Genomic DNA, 22,862 nt, shown 5'->3' with positions numbered 1-22,862 from the left:
TCATTCTATCAAGCGCCCTCCTCAGGAAGCACAGACCTCTTAAGCAACCTCCTCACGATCACAAAACTAGTAAGTGGTGGAGCCTAGATTCAAATATTCATAAATAATAAACCAATTTGATGTTATCAGCTTCACTCAAAGATTGTTTTAAAAATATTACCATTATATCCCTTACCCATAATATCTCCACAAATTATTAATGAAGTCTGAAGTCCATGGGACTTAGAACAACAATAAAGGATACTAGTCAAGAAAGTTAAAATAGTGGTTAAAAAAAAGAGAAATCTGCCTAAGTGTCTTTTCTGCCTCTGGGTGTAGGAGCTTTGCAAACTGACACACATGATATAATGTCTCTCTCCCATCTTCTCCACTAGAAAACAGAATTAATAATTATTACTTCAAAAGGTGTATGGAACAATGCCTCAAACTTGGTAGCACATGATAAATTTCACCTCTACTGTTAGTATTTGCTAATTTTATTTGATATTATAGAGGAAAGTATGGGTAATATACGGATAGAATTTTTTTAAAAATTGTTATTACTAAGTAATAACTTGCAAAATATATTTCTCTTTCTCATCTCATATTTCAAAAAATAATATTTTCCAGTTAAAAGAGGACAAAATTGTAAGTTCTCTTTTCAAATATTGTCACTTTTCTAAGACACAATTATTTGTGAGGTTCATAACTTGATACCAGCCTTGAAAAAAATGAAAGGTAAAAAGTAAGCTTAGCATTAATTTTGATATGGGTATTGCTGCAGTTTGTTAATTACCTTTCATTTATGTATTTTCTGCAAGTTTTATAAAAAGGTGGGGAACAGAGAATGTTGACACAACATGAAACTGCTTTAAAATATTAATCTTCCAGGGCACCTGGGTGGCTCAGTCGGTTGAGCATCTGACTTCGGCTCAGGTCATGATCTCAGGGTCCTGGGATTGAGCCCCACATCCAGCTCCCCACTCAGCAGAGAGCCTGCTTCTCCCTCTTGCTCTTCCTCTGCCCTTCCCCCTACTCATGCTCTCTCTCTCCCTCTCTCTCTCTCAAATAAATAAAATCTTTAACAAAATAAAATATTAATCTTCCTTTTGAGTTCAACTTCACATTTGTATTTTTCTTCTTGCTTGACATATAGAATCCAAGTTAACCTCATAAAGAACTATAAATTCAGATTACTGACATTTACACGAAAGTGAAAAAATATTCTAGATTCAGGAATCTATGACATGAAGGCAGGTGACACTTCAATTAGCATAGTCCAAATTCCATTAAACCTAGAAGTCATCTCTTAAAATAATATGACTGTCCCATTATTTGATTTTATAACAGATGTTTTAGTAATCATCATGTAGGTAACAACATCTATAATAAAATAAATCAGCAAGTGGTCTTACGAAATCTATGATGTAAACTGGAAAATATAATGATATCTGAACTAGCGGAAAATTATATTTTGGAAAATATGTATCTGAAAAAATATCTTAGAAAATTATATTTTGGGGGCGCCTGGGTGGCTCAGTCGGTTAAGCGTCTGCCTTCAGCTCAGGTCATGATCCGGGATCGAGCCCCGCATCGGGCTCCCTGCTCGACGGGAAGCCTGCTTCTCCCTCTCCCACTCCCACTCTCCCTGCTTGTGGTTCCCTCTTTTGCTGTCTCTTTCTCTCTCTCTGTCAAATAAATAAATAAAATCTTTAAAAAAATTATATTTTGGAAAATATGTATCTGAAAAAAAATCTTAAAGATTAACCTAAAATAAAACTATAAAAACGATTGTCATACTCCAGCTACGTTCATCGACCCTAAGTCCTCAGACACTTATAGAAGGTGTGATGAGTTTTCAGCGTCTATGATACATTCATCCCTAGGTGGGGTGGAGAATCTGCTCTTTATTTGGGGTTTGATTCTTCTACTTTAAGTTAGTTAAGCTGCTAAACATGCAGTTCTTTGGTACTTCAGTAATTTTAACTAGATTTTGTTCAGTTGTAGATTATCATAGTTCAGAAGTTACAAATAACACCAGCGATCAAATTATACTCTAGACACTCAAACTTTTTCTAGAGTTTTTCCACTCATTTTCCCCTCTAGTGGGAGGAATTACCAGTCAGTCTAAAGACCTATTTGGACGGGCGCCTGGGTGGCTCAGTTGGTTAAGCGACTGCCTTCGGCTCAGGTCATGATCCTGGAGTCCCTGGATCGAGTCCCGCATCGGGCTCCCTGCTCGGCAGGGAGTCTGCTTCTCCCTCTGACCCTCCCCCCTCTCATGTGCTTGCTCTCTCTCATTCTCTCTCTCTCAAATAAATAAATAAAAAATCTTTAAAAAAAAAAAAATAAATAAAGACCTATTTGGAAAGACTTCTGTGTTCTACTTGAATAAACATTCTTATGATAAACGTCGCAAAAATAAAATAATCCCATTATAAAAACGTAATATATATATTTTACAGCTTTCCACTATATTTCCTTCCCAGACAACTTTCCTAGAATACCCTAGAGTTTACTGAAAAAAAGTTATGCAGAGAAACATGATATTGTGTAAATCTAGCTAATCCTCTAATTTATTTATTTATTTAAAAATTATAATTCTAGGAGTAAAATGGGTTAGGGGTTGACCTAGACATAAGTCCTTTGTGCCCTTTTTAGTCTGTGCTATCTCCCAGAAAAAGAGAGTCAATAGGCAATTTCATTCTAATTTATTTCTCTGCCTCCAGTTGCACCCTGATATATTTTCCAATATTTCACATTAATTCAAATGTGTTTTTTCCAAGATAATAAATTTGAAGGAAAAAAAAAAAAAAAAAAAAGCTAGGTAGGACCATGCCAGGTCACAATTAAAATAATTTCCAGTCAACCATGAATAAGATTACCATGAAGTCATTATAGAACTTCTGACAGTGTCCATAATTAAGCCTATGGGCATATATAAATCTTTTTGCTCATATACTCTCTGAATTTAAGAAGCTGATTTAAAAAATAAATAGCTTCTAAAATTTCTAATTCCTAAACCCTTTCTGTCAATAGTATAGACTGATGGCTACAAATCCTGGGCTCAGTAAATTACAACATAGGGCTAAGCTCTGTTTTCTATAAATGTTTCCATGCATGTTTGCTTTTAGCAAGTTCAGCTACTGCTAAACTTTGAGTTAGTGCTTTATATGTTTTCCCCTTTTGTTCTTGTTAGTGCAAACAGTCTTGATATGAACACAGAGTATGTTGTGTATTTAATAAACTTTGATGTGGAGTATATAATCAGGAATCAATGTGAACAAACTGTACAACTTTAGTTCCAAATGCAGAAAGTTTAAGGTAAATATACACAATTCTCAATTTGAAATAAGTAAATGAAGATTATCCTTACACAAATCTAAAATTATTCAGGGATCCCCAATTGACAAACGAGCTGTATTTCTAAAGATTTTTTTTAAAGTTTCCTTTTGGGAAGAAATTAGTGTTTCCATTAAAATGCAGTAATAATTATACTGGTTGGTTTCCCAGGCTATAGTTTAAGCTGTACCATGATAAATTAGTAGGCTTTTGTGGCCAGGAATAACATTCTATCATTTGATCATTGCAGCCTTATTTGGGTAATAAGGTTTTGAAAATATACAGCTCTCTCTCTTGTCTTCTCTCTTCTGCCTAATATTCTGTGTCCCATTGCCTCAACCCCTGACCATTATGTAAAATCAGAATTTTTAATTCTTGTGATACAGAACATTCCTACAGACAATAATTAAAGAATCTACTGGTTGATCTTGATTGGCTATTGGGGACTTCAAGATGAGATGACTTTCAACTTCCTTTTAATGCTGATATTGAAAATCCCAATTTCTCCTTTTAAATAAATTTTACCCTGAGGGTAACAAGAGTCTGTACAATGAAGTAATGATTGACAAATGCTTTCAAAGAAGAAGGCAATAATTTTGCTGTGAAATACTGCTGTAATAATTGTTAACATATCTACTGCCATAAAGATATCATCATTGGTATGGATAAATAGATTTATAAATAGTTATTGGTGTAAATATGTATGTTAATTTGCAGTGATAATATATTATAAATACTTCTGACCATTCTATGTGTATAATAAGTGTTGTCAACTAGCTGAATAGAGTTAATCCAAACAAGTCATAGTAAGTTTATCAAATGTTTAACTTTAGTGATAGTATGATTATTTTGAAGAACAACATAACAGTGTTAACAGGAGATAGAGAGTACTAAATATAAAGTGGTGGCACAGAATGCTAAAATTCTGTATCCTCCTGGGTGGTATTCTCAATTAAAATTTGGTTTAATTTTTAATGTAATAATCTGACTAGATAGATACAGATATACAATTTCCTCTGTAACTCACATTTTCAAGATACTATCAATGAATACTTTAAAAATGCCTACCTTTTACAGTTTAACCTCAAAAAATGAGATCTGGACATTAACATTTAGATATACTATCAGTGAAGGTATTTTAGTTATATGCTTACATATGAATTAAGATATACAATTTTAAAAAGGTTTAAGATGAGTATAAATCAGTCCAAGCAAAATTGAGAATAAAACATTTTAATATTTATTTTTAATCCCTCTTTTCTATTCCTTTTTCTTCTTCACCCCTGGCTTCAGGCATTTACCAATGCGTTCATGCTCTCTCTCTTCCACTAAAAAATACTTTCTAAGAAAAACTTCTTGGAGTATGGGATGCCTAAGCAAACCATGAACTGTGAAGTGGAAGTTAGCCAGGTACAGATGGTGAGAAGACATTTAAACCTAAGGAGCAGCATGAGCAAAGGCCAGCGGTGTGAGAAAGCATGACCTAATCAAGAAAATGCCAGTAGTCAACCTGTCACAACCTTCAAAAAAAGAAATAGGCTTTATCTTCCTGAGAGAGTTAATGACTATATAACTTATAACAAAGAATGCAAATGTAGTTCCATTTGCTGAGAGTTGAAATTGTACTAGTACTAGTGCCGCTCTTGTTATTGTTATTTCTGGCGGGGCGGGTTGGGGGGAGACTTAAAAGCAGGGAGTGGTTCTATATGTTAGTTGTCTTGTTATTGTCCTGGGAAGGTGATCTGAGTGGCCTTATATATAAACATAACCCACGTTCCAAGGGAGCCATGAAATAATGAATTTGTTTTCCTGAAACAAATCAAATCCTGATAGGATATTCATCCTGCCGTTCTACAAGTGCTCTCTGCTACCTCCGGTCAATTTGTGCCAAAATCTGGAGATCTAATCAGTCATTCACTAATTTATCAACTAAGTAAACATTTATCTAGTATTTACTAGAGCAGTTCTGGGAACTGTTTTCCTGTCAAGCATATAGTGTTCACACAACAAGAAAGTCAAGGGCCTCACCTCATGGGATTTCTATTTTAATAGTTTAAATTCTAGCACTTATGACTGAGATGTCCTTTGTTCCAGTCCCTTCAGGTTTGAAAACTGGGCTGCTTCTTCCGTATTGTGCATGGGACCCAAGAATCCTTACCAAAATGGTACATGCCACTTGCTTGGGACACTGTCCTAGAATAGAGTTGTGCATTCCCAGTGCTTAGAAGATCAACCAATATTTCTGTCTTCTGTTTCATGACATCACTCCCCCCTCTTAGGAAGTTCACCAGAGATGTTCTTCATCTTTTCCTCGATACCACTGTCCTATGGAATCAAGTCAGTCAGTTTAGGTTTTAACAAAAGAGGAGAGAGTTTTTAACCTAAGGTTGCTTCTTCTCATCTTACTAACACCACCAAAGTAGGAAATTACAAACCTTCTCTACCTGAGGGAAGGAAACAAGGAAAAGTACGTAAGTTATTACAAAAACGCATATCCTCTGAACTACCCCACCATAAATGTTAAGGTGAGTATCTATTTCTTACTCTTAGAGTAGTCCTGTGCTGTTGTAATTTATAATCTAAATTCCTTATATAGTGGATCAACACTCAGTCAGGAAAAGGAAAAGTTTAGCAATTAGGGAGGAACAAGTATTAAGCTGATGGTTGAGTTCAGGCAAACGTGAATCTGAATGAGGAGAGCCACCTGCAGGGGTCTGTAAACAGATGGCTCTGGAGGGTGACTTGAGGGCTTTGAAGATCTGGGACTGGGTACACAAACAACTGGTAGATATAGTAGTGATAGAACAAAGGATTTCACCATGATATAAGCATTTCCTTGAGAGTTTCAGTGCTTACTTGTGAGGAGGAAAACCAATGAAAAAATACTAGCTAACATTTTCACAGCATTACTGTGTGCTAAGCATGGTTCTAACCACTTCACATGCAGTAATTTAACCTTCAGGGTAATCTTACGTCCAATTTTCAGATGAAGGGGAAAAAGCACAGGTAAGTTACATAAGTATTCTACAATGTGGTTAGTAAATGACAGATCCAGTAGTCAATCAAACCCAGCACTGTGGTTCAAGAGTACGTGCTTTTAAACACTAGACTGCCTGGAGAGATGGACTACCTAAGATTCATAGCTTGGTAATGATGAGAAAAACATACCCTGAAATCTAGGCGTTGGTCTGGTACTCTTAGCTAGACTATGGTGTTCTTCTGTCAAACATTATCAGTTTCACAAAATAGCAACATCAGATAATGTCACTCTGTGACTAGGATGATTTCCAGCAAAACAAGACCACTTTGTAACCCTGTCTGAAACAGACAAAACATGAACAATGTCTGAGCCACAAAAATGACCAGACATACTCCTATCCTGGCTAATAGAAATGACTGCTGCTTCTTTAATAATTATAGCTCTGCTTCAATCCAGTTTTCCTTCCTTCTAGAAAAGACTGATTAAGAATCAATTACGCATGCTTCCTGAAGGCATCTGATTCAAATAAAAACCCCACTGCCTTAAACTCACCCTAAATTGATCTATCATAACCTCGGGTGCTATAATAGTTTTCTTTTCTAACACCCTTACCCTGAGACTCCCCATGGTGAGTGTTCTTTCATTTGTAACAATCATTAAATCCAACTTGTTTAACTACACATATTCCTGGTGGTCTTTGTCTGTAAGGAATTGATAGTGACTATAAATTGTTATTTGGGCATTCAAAACGAGTGCATCTGATACTAACTAGTGAAGTGGAATAGAGTGGTTACACAGAAACATAAAAAGTAAAAAAAAGAAATTAAAAAATAGAAAGAAGAGCATATACAAAGAGGAAGTGAACAGATGATAGCGATAGAGAGAGAAATAGGAATATATATATGTATCGAGAGAGAGAGAGAGAGTAATTCCTTCCTTAGGCTCCCTCAAGGGCTAAGGCCTGGAGAAAAATATTTTGCTGATGATTATAGACTTTACAAAGCATTGCTTCCCCAATCCTAATATTGATAATTTTATATTATATAACCAGACTTTAAGGCGTTATTCTTTCAGTGGTAATACTTTAGCATTTTCCCCTAAGTATAGAGTGAAAGATATTCAAGAAGTAGATAAGGGGGCATATGTGAGTGCAGGAGGGGTCTTCTGTAGCCACCCAAATGTCACACAAACACAGTCAACTCTGTATACTTCTGATGAAGCAAGCCTTTAGCAGTAAAATTCAAATACTAAATAAACATAATTTCAAATATATATATATATTTCTGTGTTATAAATTGCATATGAAAACACTATTTCAGTGGTAGCTTAAACGATAGAAGAGCTTAGAACCTAACTTTCAAATTGTAATACATATGCCTATTTCTCAGCAAAATTATGTTGGAAATACAGTTCAAGGTTAAAGCATGAAAAAAGGTAATAATTATTAGCATATATATATAAATTATATTTATATTATTATTATCACAGTATGTGTCTTATTGTGGTGCTAGAAAGTAGATGTCATAAAAGTTCACAGTTGCCCATCCTTCTTCACAAAAGAGTGTTAACACATAGACCTTACTTGAGAGAAATGACTTTGAGGCTGTCTCTAAGCCCAGCTTTCTCCAGCAATGAGATCATCAGGTCAGCTGAATGTCACCTTAGATAAAAGTCAAACTAAAACCCTGATGGAATTAAATCTACTGCAATTTGCAGTAAGAATAGTCTTTAGTAAAACTCTGTTCATCCTTGTACATATCTATTTATTTTAAGAGGTGAAATGTACAATGTATTACCCTTTGTTCTTCTAGTTCAATACATAGAAGAAAGTAAACTGAACTTATCTGGAAATGCATGTGTTGATTACTGATATTATCTACTTCAACACAAAACACTCCAATTATATCTTAGCCTTTGAATGTGAAGTTGGCTAAAATTAGTCCACCTGAATTGGAAAACAAAACTAAATAAACACCAGAGACCAACTCCTTCTTCCCTCTGTAACATTTGAGGGAAACAAACTTTAGGGAAAGCAAATCACACCCTTCTCTACCTATGTCATGCAGAGGCAGAATGAGAAATAGAACTTTGTTCTAAATCTTGATTCAGTGCTTTTACCATTTGTGTGTGTCTGGGCATGTCTGTGTGCATGTATGCATGCATTTTGGTTGGATTTTTAAACAAAGCAATTTTATATGACTGAATTACATATAGTTCCTATGGAATATGATAACTGGCCAATGATAGTTATAAATTATAATCATTTAAATGATTAGGAAAATACATGTAGAAATGTAGATTCAATTATAAAACCATATGTACAAACAGACAACATGGAATATAGCAGAAGAATTTATCTTTTGAGCAATGGTATATTCTGGATAAATAAAAAAAAGAGGAGCTGACCAAATGTGGTGGTTGATTAGGAAGGCAAACAGCAAAGATTTGTAACACATTTTCATTTTAACTAAAGTAGATCTTTTGTTTTATAATCAGCTTAGTACAAAAGAGAAAGGCATTGTCAACAACATTTATTTATTTATATTTTTTTCCCTTAAAGATTTTTTATTTATTTATTTGAGAGAGAGAGAGAGAGAGAATGAGCAGCAGGAAGGAGCAGAGGGAGAGAGAAGGAGACTCCCCTCTGAGTAGGGAGCCTGACTCAGGGCTCAATCCCAGGACCCCAGGATCATGACCTGAGCTTAAGGCTTAACCGACTGAGTCACCCAGGTGCCCCCATTGTCAACAATATTTAACTGTTTTTGGCTTTCTAATATAGCTGGTAGGAAATTCAAATGTAATACAAAAAAATGGATTTTACAGGAAGCTATGGAAAAGTCAGTTGGCAATTTCTTTTGTTGCTCTTTTAAAAGTAATACATTATTTTTCTCCACTTTAAGTGCTTTCCCATATGTCTCTCATTTTGATTAATCTTTTTGAACTTCATAAAGTCATTATGAACTTCATAATATTAAAAAAATTTTATATGGTCTTTTTTCAAATGTATAATGTTGGAAATCAACAAGAATAGCTTCAATTCTGTGGGTCAATGTCTTTCATCAGTTTTGGAAAATTCTCAGCAGTTGTCTTTTCTGACCCATTCATTCTTTCCTCCCGCTCTGGAACTACATTATCTGGAATCAATCATGTTTTAGATCTTTTCATTGGTTCTCTTATGTCTCTTATGTTCTTGTTTAGTTTCTTCTATTCTTTTGTGTCTGTATTCTTCAGTTCTGATATTTCCTATAAACCTGTTCTTCAAGGTCACTAGTCATGTCTTCTGCTTTTCCAGATCTTTTAAAGCAAACTAGTAAGTTCTTAATGTTGCATACCATGATTTGCAAGTCTACAATTTCTATTTTAAATAGATTCAGTTCTCTCATCAAACTCTTTATACTGTCATCTATTTTCACACTACTAAATATTTTTCTAATATTTTTCCTATTGTTATAGTCTCTTTCAGGTAGCTCTGATAACTGAACCATTTGTGATCATCTTCTTTTTTTCCTCTCTCTAACTTTGGCCATGTCATCTTTTTTGATATGTCTAATACGTCTATATATTTATTATTCAGTCTTGAGTTATTTTTCTCTGCTTTAAGAGTTTTTCCTATGATCTCTGAATTTTTTCATTGTTTAAAATTTTTTATTCAAATTCCAGTTAGTTAACATACAGTGTAATATTAGTTTTAGGTGTACAATATACTGATTCAATACTTCCGTATATCACCTGGTGCTCATCACAAGTACACTCCTTAATCCTCATCACTTTTTTCACCCATCCCCCCCACCTACTTCCCCTCTGGTAACCATCGGCTTGTTCTCTATAGTTAAGAATCTGTTTCTTGGTTTGCCTCTCTTTCTCTCTTTTTTTTTCATTTGCTTGTTTGTACTGTTTCTTAAATTCCACATATGAGTGAAATTATGCTGCTTTTCTGATTTTAAGTGGCCCCTGACTCTTTTATCATTCTCCAGTGAGGATCCAACTCTCCCCCGATAGAGAATACAGTGACTACTCACCTTAATAAAACACGAATGGTGTTGACTCAAGGGAAGGCTGTAGCCTTGGTAAGTGTCAGCCTCCTCTGGTAGTTGCATGAACCTCCATGGCTTTCAAATGAGAATTATGTTTTGGTGGATGTACAGATATGGATTTGCGTGTGCATGTTTGTATGTGTTGCAAAGAGAAGAAAGGGCTAGAATACAAAAGTAAGAAAACAGAAGTGAGATAATAGTGACTGAATATAAGAAAATAAAATTTAAAAATTTTAGTTTTTCTACAGGGAGGTAATTGATTTCTTTCCTTTAGTCTTGCCTGACATGATGTGTCTTAGTTTTACTGTAGGTCCAGTAAAGATACAATGAAATACTATTTTGGATATAATCTGAACAATAAATATAATTTTTAAAAATGCTTGAGAAACAATTACATTCATATTTTTATATTAATAATTGGCACTCTTTCTCAAAGTTATAGAAAATGTTGATAATTTGTTATCTAAAATTTTTAATACATTTAGATTCGAAGGATTTTAATTTTATATTGATGGTTATTAAAATAGATTATTTTGGAATACAAGTGCTCTGAAATCTCAGTCAAACCTCCCTGCTATTAATAATGAAATAGTAATAAATTTTTCAAAGTTAATTAAAAAAGTATAGAGCTTTTAAATTTAAAATTTTTATAAAATATATTTATTCTCAAAATTTTATTACCCAATACATGTTAGAATCCTAGAAACTTTATATGTTAGATACCATTAATTTATGTATTTAATTATTTTAAGTTTGGCATAACAGTATTTCTTGCTGTTAGCATAATATGACATCCAACTTTTTTAACTGAGACACTTTAGATTGACCAATTTACAACACACTGACAATTTTTCCTGTTTCAGTCTCTTTAGGTAAATCTAAGCTCAATTTTGCTTATTCAAATGTTATCAAGGAAATCTGCATGCTTTATACATATGTTATCCATTAACCTTGCAATAATTTCATTCCTTCAAAGTTTTGTCATAACCTTAACTTTATTCCTCCTATTTGCTTTTGTTCTCTTTTCATTTCTTTTCTTTCCTTCATTTCTGTAGTTTTCTGGAATTTTTTAGAATATCAGTCTGTTCTAGGTAGTTCAAATCCTTTCTTAAATGAAAAGTTTCATGAGAGAACAATTCTTAGGAGGAATTTAAGATATAAATGCTTTAGTTTAATAATTTGGAGTCCAAAAGTAATGTTACATTTTCTATTTCATTCTATTCAGTTCAACAAAGTGTATGAGTGCTACCTTTATTCTTTTTTACTTGTATTTTTATTTAATCACCAATGAATGTTAATTTGTGAAGACAGTGTTAAATATATGTTAAATATTTATTTATTTATTTTTAAGATTTTATTTATTTGACAGAGAGAGACACAGCGAGAGAGGGGACACAAGCGAGGGCACAGGGAGAGGGAGAACCAGACTCCCCACTAAGCAAAGAGCCCAATGTGGGACCCGATCCCAGGACCCTGGGATCATGACCTGAGCTGAAGGCAGACGCTTCACGACTGAGCCACCCAGGCGCCCTATGTTAAATATTTATGACTCTGTTGAAGGAAAATCAGTCCTTATTCATGCTTCTTGGGGCTGTGGTTCAAAAAAATAATTCTATCATAAAATGAGTCATCAACTAGGAGAGACCATTTGACAAAATTAGAGCTTACCAAATAGGAACATACATATTCACAAAGAGTGCATTACTTAGCATGATATCTTCTTGATTTTTAAACTTCTCTTTGTGATAATGATTTCTTTCATTATTTCATACATTTTTAGATGCCAAGCATCATCTTTTTCTCATTTTACCTTATTTATTTAAACATTTCAGCGTATGTGTTGCAAATATTTAAAAATCACTTATATCATTTCTCCATGTATTATTCTGAATGTCTGCCATGTACCCAGCACTGTTAGATAGTAATTCCTATAAAATATGTTCAGCATTGATTTCAAAGCTTAAATAAATGGGCGTGCCTGGCTGGCTCAGTCAGTAGAGCATATGACTCTTGATCTCAGGATTGTGAGTTCGAGCCCACACTGGGTGTAGAGATTACTTTAAAAAAATAAATTATTTTAAAAATACTTAAATAAATGAAAATTGCATGTGTAACTATGATAAAATAGTCATTTTCAAATGGATATTTGTCGAAATAGGTAGCATGAGTTGTTAGGATTAGAATAATAGTATTCTTATTTAAGCAAAAGTTTAAAGGTTACCTATATTTTAAGAAAGAAAGGTGAAGAAAAGTAGACATCTAAATTTAGAGAAGGCTAGAGTTAATGCTCCCTTTTTAAGCATAATTTTCCACATTCAGTTATGTACTTACTCTTTTATTACAGGTTGGATTCTCTAGGTACATTTTCAAAAGTTCATATTATTTTCCATTAAAACTCAGCAAAAAATGTTATAATTTTTTGAAGCCCAGATGGTTTGCTAAATGATCTGTAAATTATTAAGTTCTATTCAGGAATGTATCATATTGCATAAAATAAACATAATAAGGTGAGTAATACAAAAAAGTGTTTTTTCAGTAGTTTTTATGAACACATTAAATGACAGTTTCATATTAATTTAATAGAAAAAACTCTTTCTGTAACACAGACATAAAAAAACTAATTAGTGCATGCAGTAAATGTAGGTGAAGCCAATATTCATGAGAGTTTTGTGTAAGTACTCACTGTTAACAATTTCATTTTTCTTACTCCTCTTTTACTACAACAGGGACTTCCTTAGATTTTTCTTTTCCATGTGCGATATGCTAAGGACAATATGAAAAAGTACTGATTTGATTATTTTAACTCTTAGACTTTCCTTAAAATATCTTCATGTATGAATATCTGCCAACAATGCTAGTAACAGCTAGATCAGTTTATCATCATCTGCTCTATATATTTGTTAGGTTTTGCTTTCATGAGAATAATTGTATGTATAGTAACCCTAACTATATTTGTTTACATCATATTCCCTTGGATACAGTACCCCAAGTGAGAAGAAGATCTATTTATTTTAGGTTGCTAAAAGTGTACTGCATTAAATCACAGTTTTAGAATTTCTTCAAATCACAATTTTATAAAAATATTTTTTTACATCTGGAAAATAATTTGCAAGTTTAAATGTTTACTGATGATTCAGGGCTGAGTTAGCTATCATTTATTGAATTTTTAGCAAAAGTCAAATGTGCTCTATATTTTACTATATGGGATATATAATGCCTTCCTAAGGTTAATATTATTATTTGTGTATACATACAGTATACTAGGCTTGAGAATGTTATTTCCTTATGTTATCAAAGTAATGAGTTGTAGAGCCCAAATTTAAACTCAAAGGCTTCAAAAGTTATGCTGTATTGAGGCCTGTGTTTGTGCAGATTTGGGTTAAGCTGAATTTTCTCAACCACACTGCAAATATGCATTACACTTAAGCTTAACTATGTAGCTGAATTATTTTCTTTAAATTAAATTCCAATTGTGAATGTTTAGATATTTGTTTGGGTCCTGATCACTTAATTCTCACTCAGACCACATGACCAAGAATTATTTTTCCCATGTTATTATATTCTGTGTGGTTATTTGGAGAACTGTGAATTTCAATTGTCATACATATCATACTAACTTTTACATGTGTTTTTGTAATATTTGAGAAAGCAATAATTCAATTACTATGTCATGCCATAGTTCACATAATCTGTAAAATTATTCTCACATATCCTATTTCACATTTCAGACTAAAATGAATCCTATAATGAGTCCTATGATATGGCCATTTAATCTAAGCCAGGTGGTCATGAAGTCCAGCAAATAAACAAGACATGGAGAGAGTCGACTAGAACGATGTGTTTTCCTTCCACATAGAACAGAGTCTGGCACAGCATGGGGCATTCTTGGGGCAGGTATTATAACTACATATCTGAGAAAGAGTTTGGCTCACACATATCCCTAGTCCAAGAGAGAAAAATAAATAGAAACATGTATGAGTGGGCCAAATCTCCTTGAGTCTCAAAGACCAAAACAAGGGACATGATTGCACCCCAAACTGAGATGAAAGAAATTTAGGAGATTAGCAAGTAAAGAGCCTGTCTTCTGGTATCTTCATAAAGAACTGACCATTTTCCTGCTGTAGTACATGACAAGCACCGCTTAGAATGTGTCTGGACTGTTTTCTGGGGTCTCCTAGCAAGTGATCCTGACCTCATCTGAATTCACATTGACAAGTAATAGACTCCTGATTCTGGTAATATGGAGAATTTAAAAATGAAAAACAAAATCCTAACCAAAATGCACATAAAATATATGATAAACCTTATTTTAAATAAATAAGTGAAATTGGTAAAAAAAAAAAAAAAAAAAAAGTGTGACTATCAGGGGCTGACAGCAAAAAATGGAAATGAAATCCATAGTAATAAGAATGTTATCTGAAACAAGATTGGCCCTGACTTCATTTAGAGGACCTGAAGTTGTAAGTATGAATATTTAAGGGTGATATCAAATTACTCACAAACAATATGTTAAAATATTGTCAGATTGTACAGACAATTGATTATAAGGAACATGTCTAAAATATAAGACAAAAATGTTGTAAAGGGTTAAAAATGATAACCAATGAAAACTAAGGCAGAGTAACATATATAAACTTTTACGAACTGAAATACGCACACATAAATTGAATTACATGAGGCATGTAGAGAGAGACAAAACCTAAAACTAACCAAATGATCATAAATCATAGGAAAATTTGATCAAGCTCACTAGTAATCAGGAAAATCCAAATTGAAATTGATATGCAATAACATTTTACAAATATCAGACTTGCAAAATTTAGTCTGGAAATAAAGATTGCTGGTAGGTGAGGTGGAGCAGCAGGCATCTCACACGCTGCTGCTCAGAGTGTAATTTGGTGTAACTACTTTATGGTGCAGTTTGGCTGGGAATATCTAGTAAACTTGAAAATGTGCATATTTTGTAATAGAGCAATTGCCCTTTTAGGTATAATTACCCAGAGAAACTCTCATAGATGCACCTAAGGAAACATGTAGAAAATGTTCACTGAAAATGCATTTGTATTAGCAAAACACTGGAAGCAGTCTAAATTTGTAAGATATTAAGGTGATGATTGATGAAAAGGCTGATATTACTGAAAGCATAATGCCATGCATCAACATCTATGAACCTCATCTTCCAATAATAAATTGGTAATTATATATACAGTGCAATAATACACATACGCATACACACAAACACAAACACACATATATATGATTTAAAAAAAAAAAAAACAGGCCAAACTAGATCTATACTATTTATGAATCAGTAGTTATTTAGTAAAATTAAACACAACATATAAAAACAGTAAATATCAAAATCAGAAGTGTTTTTTACCATGCTTTAGGACAAAAGATGAGGTTGAGACTGGGAATGAGTATATATGGTAGATTAATTATACATTTGTTTTTTAAAAAGGAAAATCAAGATATGAAACAAGCTTGACAAACATTTGAAAATGTGTGATGTTGGCACAGAGTTGGTCACTATATTACCCTTTATAATTTTCAATATAATTGAACATTTTCATGCAGTAAATGATAATAACACCATAGGATCTTGTATCCAGGGAATTAAAAAAGAATAAGAAAATTAGAAAAGATATCTAGGAAAACAGTCTCTGAAATCTCCTTCTGAGCATACCCTGAACAAAGGAAAAATACTCATAACATTTGAGCCCAGTGCATTAAAGAACTTCTCTAGAGCTCAAAAATATAAATAAATCAAATTCTGTCCACATTTTGCAAAGAAGGTAGAAACTAGCAAGACTTAAATTAGTGAGCTGGAGAAACAATGATAAAAATATTTGAAGTCACAGAAAACCACAAGGCTTGAAAAGGGAAGTGATAAACCCAAAGGATTAACATATATATGAGAGCAATTCCATCAGGAGACAAGGAAATAGATGAAGGAAAGAAAAATACTCAGCAAATAACAGAAGTTTCCCTGGAACTGAAGAAAAGACCCAAGACTGCAGGTTGAAAGTGCTCATCTAATTCCAGAAGGGATTGATGAGAAGGAGACACAAATCTTGGCAGATCTTAGAAAAATTCCTGACCTAGAAAAATTTGAAAGTGCAAAAATGTCCTATTGCTACTGGAGAGTCATAGTAAAGTGAACTCTCACATTTTGCTGACGGATAGGCAAATTGTGGCATTTCTAGAAAGCAACCTGCCAACATCTCTTAAAAATAAGATGCACATATCTATTCTTCTACCCAACAGTCTTACATGTGAGAATCTATCACAAATAATTTTAGAAAATACAAGTAGCTAAGGATATAAGTAAAATGTGTTTATTAGAACACCGTTTCTGTGGGACCCCAGTAAATACGTCAATAAAGAAATGATTGAAAAAAATATGGTGCATCTACCTAATGGAATAATATGCAACTTCTAAAAAGAATTAATACAAAATATACCAGCTGACTTCAAGGGATTTCCATAATATGTTATGAAGTTAGAAGGACTAGGATAAAAATAATTTTGTATCATGTATAATATTCTACATTTTTAGAAGGCAATTAATGACCATAACATTTTGTATTAGTGTATATGCATATGAATGTTTATGTCTATGCATGGTTAGAGGTATTATACAAATTTATACAAATAAAATACCCATATAAGAAAATGATTAAAAAGTAGAAGGAAGTTATACTTAATGCTAATGTAGGTTGTGGGTTGTAATGCAATTTGAGAACAGAAAAGGTTGAATGAACAGCAATGACAGAAGAAAAAAATTTGCCTTTGGAAAGAAAACATGCATGATATGATGCTTTGGATATAATTGTATATATGGGTATAGATTAAGAAATATTATGTAGATTAATATAAATAGTGATTAATATTTATATAACTATGAGTCTAAATGAAGGACTCTGAAAAAAATAAATTTAGATCTAAATAGATTGCCTCTTAAGGGTACCCCTATTAGGTGAACAGAGAAGAAACAAACAAATAATCTATGAGTATCATGGTTGCATGTATTTTCATTAGCAAGGATACACGTAGGCCATAAACATGAGTTACCTGTAGGGTAAGATAAGTTGGACCAGAGATGAGTACTCTGTACATTTGAGTAAGGCCATTTGAAAATGAATCTTAATTTTGAAAATTGATAGTATGAATAGTTATGCATTCATTACATGTTTATAGTTAGTTTATCTTCTGTTCGTGGTAGATACCAATTTTGTACATTTCAATTGTTGAATGTTTATATTGATTTTTTTATTTGCAATCTTCACAGAGATGGATTATCTTCAAACATTGGTTGTAACAATATCTTGCCAATGCTGTTCAGTAAGGACTGGGGAAAGTAAATATATATTTGGCTTTGCTCACGGCTTCCTCTTATTTCGATTCAGACAAATACAAGCTCATTTAATGTTTAATCTTGTGGAAATCCATTCTGGTTATATCGAAGAGGTGCGTGTCATGCCCCATGCCCCCAGCTTTCACCTCTGTGGTTGCTCTGGTTCTCTCGGGGCTTACTACCCAGAGCACTTAACCCTCTGAGATAGCATGTTAGAATCTAATTATAAACTGACTTGGGAGTTTTTATAATTTTATACAAAGTATTTTATAAGCTCAATGACGTAGTAAAATCATTTAAAACAAGAATAATTCCCTTCATTTCTTCTATAGCTCCCCAGTTTGGAACACATAATACAATCATTGAGTTTTTATTTTATGACTTAAAGGTGAAAAAAATATCATCTTTTAGATGCAAGCATCCTAATTAATTCAAAACTGGTGCAGGTGTTATGACTATGTCTAGGAGATGTTTTCCTTTTTGTTTGTTCATCTTTTTTGTATTTAGGCAAAGGACTACTAAATACTCAGAAAATACTTTGGAATTTTTTTAATAAAGTGGGGTTAATATAAAGATATTGGAAGAACTAGAAGTTCACAGCATGCCCCAGTTTCCGAATACTTGGGGAAAAAAAAAAAAAGGCTTATTCTTAGAATTACAATTAAATACTAATGGACTTTGGGGAAATGTTACAATTTTCTATTTAGTTCACAGTAACTAGACATAAGAATTTTATCTAAGTCTAAGGAAAAATGCTGCACTTTGACTTCTCTCCACCCTTTCATTATGCCAGCAAGCCTACCTTAGGGAGCAAGTTCAAAGTGAACAGCTAGCCATTTGAAACTACCTTGATCATGCGTGTCTTCTGTGGCGTTGTGATAGCATAGTTTACAGATCTTGTGTGCACAACAGCTCTGAAATTACTTATAGATCAATTTTTTAAAAATATCCTGAACATACATGGGGATCAGAGGACTCTATTGTAGAGTCCTACTGATGTTGGATAGCACTTTATGGTCTGTTATTTGTCTCTTTCACAAAATGGGGACCATTGCCTCATTCAATCTTAGTTCTTAAAGTAAATAAGCATAACATAGGAATAGGAAGTGACGTTATTTTACTGTTTGCCATTTTTCAAATGCTTTATATTTGTTAAGTGAAATATCCGTTTCTTTAAGATTTATGTATTTATTTTAGAGAGAGAGAGTGAACTTGAGCAGGGGGAGGGGCAGAAGGAGAGGGAGAGAGAGAAAATCCTCAAGCAGACTCCCTGCTGAGCATGGAGCTGGATGTGGGGCTTGATCCCAGGACCCGAAATCATGATCTGAGGCGAAATCAAGAGTTGGCTGCCTAACCAACTGAGCCACCCAGACACCCCGAAATAGCCATGTTTCTAGCCCTCTACTTGTATAGTAGATCTCATCTTTTAGAGTATGTCTCAAGTAATATTCCCTTCTGTCTCTACATCATCAGTCTTTCTCTCAGATCTTACATCATCAGATAAGAATATGAACATGTTACTTCTCTGTTCAAAGTATTGTTTATTGAGCCCATTATCCTTTACATCCACTGGCACATTTCTCTGCTACCCTTTACAATAAAATGTCTTAACAAATTTATATTACATATATATATGTGTGTGTGTGTTACACATACATATATATACACACACACATAGGTACAGTTAATTTAATATATATATTTAACTACACTTCTTTTTGCTCACAGAAAAAATACCTCTTGTCAAGATCACCAATAATTGTTATTTTATCTTTAAAGATAATGGACAATTTCCTTTTCTTAACTAAACAAACACCTCATTGCATTTCACATATTTGTCCATATCCTTATCCTTGATGCACATGTTTCACATGCCTTCTGGGCCACCGCTCTCTACTGGTTTGCCTCTTGTCCACCTGTATGCTTCTTCTCAGTGTCTTTTGCCAGTTCTTCTTCACTGTTTGGATCAATAAATGTTAGAGAATCCCAAGACTCTTCTCTTTCTGCATTCATTCTTTCACCATTTTGTGATCTCTTCCAGCCTCATGGCTTTAAATAGCACATATAAACTCTCAATATTATCCCCAGATCAGCTGTCTTTCTTAAAATCTGGGCTGGCTTTATATGAATTTGATGGCTGTCAACAGAAAGATGGAATTGAAGATAAGATAGTGAAAGAGTGACCTAGATTGGTAGCATCTGGCCTTGGCTTATCTCTACCAGCTCCATCTCACCATTCTCCTCCTGGAATACCACATTCCAGAGTATTTAAGAATACAGTTCAGGGGGCACCTGGGTGGCTCAGTCAGTTGGGCAGCCAACTCAGGTCATTGATCTCAGGGTCCACAGATTGAGCCCCGCATTGGGCTCTGCACTCAGCAGGGGGTCTGCTTGAGGATTTTCTCTTCCTCTCCCTCTGCCCCTCTCCCCGCTCTCTCTCTCTCTTTCTCTCAAGTAAATAAATAAATAAATCTTAAAAAAAAAATACACTTCAGGACCTTCACAAAGGTTATTCCTTCCCATGGCATGCTCTCTGCCCTCCACCACCACTAACCCATACCTGGATCTTTCAGCTCAGTTTCACGAGCCCTTCCTTATTATATACATATAATATATAATATATATAACTATATATATATATATAGCTATAGTTATGGTTAATATAGTTATATATTTACATATTTTTCTGATCACCTAAATAAGTTCTCTATTATTCTCTGTCATTACTATATCATTCCCATCTGTTGTATCACAATTGGTATTTAGATATTTAGATAATTATTTCCTGATTTTTGTTTTTCTACTTCAGTAGTGTGTAAGCTTCATGAGGGCAGAACCTATGACTGCTTTATTTACCAAGTATACCCAGTTCTTGGAATACACTAAACAGTCAAAAAGATTTGTTTAGTGTCTGACTGAACATTGATCATAGAGGGATAAATAAGATAGTTCACTTAAAATAAAAAACAAGGGGCACCTGGGTGGCTCAGTCGTTAAGCGTCTGCCTTCGGCTCAGGTCATGAACCCAGGGTCCTGGGATCGAGCCCCACATCGGGCTCCCTGCTCAGCGGGGAGACTGCTTCTCGCTCTCCCACTCCCCCTGCTTGTGTGCTCTCTCTCGCTGTGTCTCTCTCTGTCAAATAAATAAATAAAATCTTAAAAAAAAAAAAAAAAACTAATGAGGAAATAGAAATACCAAGAAAAGGTGGTATTATGGAAACTAAAAGAAGGGAAAGAGTTTTAAGAGGGATTGCATTGTCAAGAATGACACATGTTGCTTATGGTAAGGTAAGACAAAGATTGAAAAGTGTCCCAAGACAGATGGCAATGAGTTCAAAGTGCCACCTTCAAGACAGCACTTTCCATTCTCATATTCCAGAATTTTGAGAAGTTAATAAAAGATCATAAAGTAGAGAAAGCAAGTGAATATAGACAACATTTCAAGATTTCTCTTTTCACATTAAGATGAGCAAATTAGAGAAGATATAGCAGTAGCTGGAAAAGGATGTGGTGAACACAAGAGATTTTGTTTTGTTTAAATTGCTTTAAGGTGACATATACAGACACCACTTATTCTGAGCTTGGTTTACCCCCAGCGAGGTAGGATGCTGGCCAGCCAGTAGAGGAGGAGAGCTTACAGACAGCACTTTCAGAATAACTCATATTTAATTACATAACACAGGCATATTTCAATCAATAGTAAGATTATAAAATAGCCTAGGTAGAATACCACATTTCACATACATAAATTTCCCCAGAAAATTGCATACAGAACTTTCATTTTAGCCTTTAGTTTATAACAGGGCTTTAGAAAATATTTTTCTAGTTATGTTAATTATTACTATTACTTGGTTTTAATACAAAGTAGGAAATTTTAAAGTATGATTTCTGCTTATCTTTAAACAATGCCCAATAGGAATATTCTGATTTCTTGTCCTAGAATATGTGACATAAGACATCTCAAGCCCGGAATCACAAAACAAAATATAGATAGAGGCTCAGGGCTGAGAGAAAGTAGCTTAATAAATGGCACACTTGCATGTTTGATTTTTTTTTTCTTATCCTGTTGCACCAATTACATTCTCTAGTACAACGTTAAATAGAAGAGATCATAGCCAACATCACTTCCTGAGCTGAGGAATATACTTTTCAGTGTTTCGCAATGTATGATGTTTGCTCTGGATATTAAGTAGACTTCGTTTATCAGTTTCTGTTTCTCATTTGCAAAATCATTTTTGATAAACCATATATTTGTATTATTTTTTATTAGTTTATTTTTTGTAGCTAAAGGAAAGAGTGCATGTTTTACTTTTCTCCAAATTTTGTTGAAGCAATGAACTACACTGATTTTCAAATGTTAATCCAAACGTACATTCCAGGAATGAAAACAGGTTTGTTGTGAGGTATCATACTTCTCTATTACTGGATTTGATTTGCTGATATTTTGTTTAGTATATTTGCATCTATGTTCATGAGAATGACTAGCCAGAAATTTTCCTTTTTTTAAATAATGTCTTACCAGGTTTTGATAACACAGTTACATTATGTTCATAAAGTAATTTGGGAAATACCTTTATTTTTTGGAAAAATGTGTGCAGGGAAGGTGATATTTCTTCCTTAAATTATTAGAATAATTCAATATTCAAGATATCTGGGTGTTATCTTGAATGAATTCTATTTGTTGGAAGTTTTTAATCATAGGTTCAATTTTCAATAAGTAAAGGCCAGTTTTAATTTTTTTTTTTTTTTTAAGATTTTATTTATTTGCGAGAGAGACAATGAGAGACAGAGAGCATGAGAGGGAGGAGGGTCAGAGGGAGAAGCAGACTCCCCGCCGAGCAGGGAGCCCGATGTGGGACTCCATCCCGGGACTCCAGGATCATGACCTGAGCCGAAGGCAGTCGCCCAACCAACCGAGCCACCCAGGAGCCCAGTAAAGGCCAGTTTTAAAAAAATTTTGTGTATTTTGGAATTTGTGTATTTTAAGGAATTTATAAATTTTATAAAGTCATTAGGTTTATTAGTACAAAGTTTTCTTGTTTTTTTTGCTTTGTTTTGTTTTTAATTTTTTTTATTATGTTATGTTAATACCATACATTATATCATTAGTTTTTGATGTAGTGTTCCATGATTCATTGCTTGCCTACAACACCCAGTGCTCCATGCAGTA

This window comes from Halichoerus grypus, chromosome 4 (assembly GCF_964656455.1).
Source record: "Halichoerus grypus chromosome 4, mHalGry1.hap1.1, whole genome shotgun sequence".
NCBI lineage: Eukaryota > Metazoa > Chordata > Mammalia > Carnivora > Phocidae > Halichoerus > Halichoerus grypus.
Note: the sequence above shows the minus strand (reverse complement) of the source record.